Source organism: Oncorhynchus keta, chromosome 11 (genome assembly GCF_023373465.1).
Source record: "Oncorhynchus keta strain PuntledgeMale-10-30-2019 chromosome 11, Oket_V2, whole genome shotgun sequence".
Classification (NCBI taxonomy): Eukaryota; Metazoa; Chordata; class Actinopteri; order Salmoniformes; family Salmonidae; genus Oncorhynchus; species Oncorhynchus keta.
Genome location: NC_068431.1, coordinates 46467572 through 46469636, shown reverse-complemented (window position 1 = coordinate 46469636; position 2065 = coordinate 46467572). Strand labels below are relative to the sequence as shown.

General features: G+C 45.2%; 1 non-coding gene across 1 annotated transcript; it reads left to right on the top strand.

Moving 5' to 3' along the window:
- Positions 1-1741: 1741 nt before the first annotated feature.
- trnaa-ugc (transfer RNA alanine (anticodon UGC)) lies at positions 1742-1817 on the top strand. Its single transcript has one exon. It is a non-coding gene; the product is annotated as a tRNA-Ala (tRNA).
- Positions 1818-2065: the final 248 nt, after the last annotated feature.

Here is a 2065-nt window from a genome sequence, read left to right as displayed (position 1 = left end):
TTACTCCCGAGGTGCTGACTTGCTGCACCCTCGACAACTACTGTGATTATTATTATTTGACCATACTGGTCATTTATGAACATTTGAACATCTTAGCCATGTTCTGTTATAATCTCCACCCGGCAGAGCCAGAAGAGGACTGGCCACCCCACATAGCCTGGTTCCTCTCTAGGTTTTGGCCTTTCTAGGGAGTTTTTCCTAGCCACCATGCTTCTACACCTGCATTGCTTGCTGTTTGGGGTTTTAGGCTGGGTTTCTGTACAGCACTTTGAGATATCAGCTGATGTACGAAGGGCTATATAATTACATTTGATTTGATTCCCTTGTTTGTCACGTTCTTATAGTCAGCAGAATTTCTGTGATAATGTCCCTTCAGTATTAGGGAGTCCAGTAGCATGAGACGTAGTTTAAAAATGCTCATAAACAGGCCAGGGAGAACAGGTTAACGTCTGTTCTAGTAGCTGCGTGTGTTTGAGCAGAGGAAATCAAGAACAGAGGACCATGAGTAATGGTAATCATTGTGTGTGTGTGTGTGTGTGTGTGTGTATTTGCCTGTGGGATATGAGGGGGCAGAAGCAGTGGAAATCAAAACATCTACACCACACAGCTAACAGAGCTGCTTGGCTTCTGTTGAGAACAACTGTGTTAGGTAGACAACTTTAATGAGGAACACACACACACACACACACACACACACACACACACACACACACACACACACACACACACACACACACACACACACACACACACACACACACACACACACACACACACACACACACACACACACACGCACAAACAAACCGGGCTCTGGACTCCACAAGGCTTTGCACGTCTCCTTTATTCACATAGAAAAGAGACATCTTTATACAAAATAGTTCATTGTTCCTCAGTATAACACAGAGTCCAACAAAGGAGGATGTTTTCAAAAGCAGCAACCTACAAAAAGTACACAGGGAAAATATGGAAGGGCAGACCAAAAGAAAAGGACAGAACGCACACTACTGATAACAGTCAAATAATTCCTTGCTCGGATTCTTAAACCATCAAACCACGGACCCTTGTGTTTTGTTGGCGCCTGAAACCTGGATCCACTCAGCATACCAAAGGCTATCCACCTCCTGTGTGGGTTGGGTGATGGGCACTCCACGAAGGGAAGGGGCATGAAGAGGGCGCGCTGAATGTGGATTTAAATGTGCAATAAAAGGATGATAATGATGATCATGATGAGAGCACCATTTCACCCGGAAAGCTTACAGAAAGTGTGCTGGGTGACGACTCCCAAGCTGACCCCGTTTACGCTCTCTGTTATTGTGCGGTTCTCATCGGTCTGAGCATCGACAGCAGAAGTATATTCTCTTGACAGAAACACCGACTCGGCAAACAAGGTGAGGAGACGTCTGTGTTAATGGGCTGCAGGTGGAACAACTGCTCCTCTGATTATTCAGGAGCCACACAATCTGACACACACACACATACAGTACACACACACACACGCATACAGTGTACACACACACACACACACACACACACACACACACACACACACACACACACACACACACACACACACACACACACACACACACACACACACACACACACACACACACACACACCAACTGCTGGTCCAGTCAGCAGGAACAGTAAAATATGCAGATGGTCAAAATAACTAAACAAAATGACCGCAAGTGCTGCCTGCTCTTACGGCGACGCACACAATCTGCTTACCTACTAAGGTTCTGTGTAGCTCAGTTGGTAGAGCATGGTGCTTGCAACACCATGGTTGTGGGTTTGATTCCCACAGGGGACCAATATGAAAATGTATAAAAGTGTCGGCTAAAATGGAAGTGGTACTTTCTCTCTCTCTCTCAATTTTGCCCAAACATACACATCTAGGCAATCAAGCTCAACTAGGAACAATAATTGCACACCAAAGAAATGCCATGTGTTTTATAGGAGAGTGGTGGAGTAATAGAGGCGACGAGGAATGAACAGTGAAATATGCCTGGTTTCTGTATGTAAACTGTGATATGATTCTTCCCCTCACTAATAACCCAAT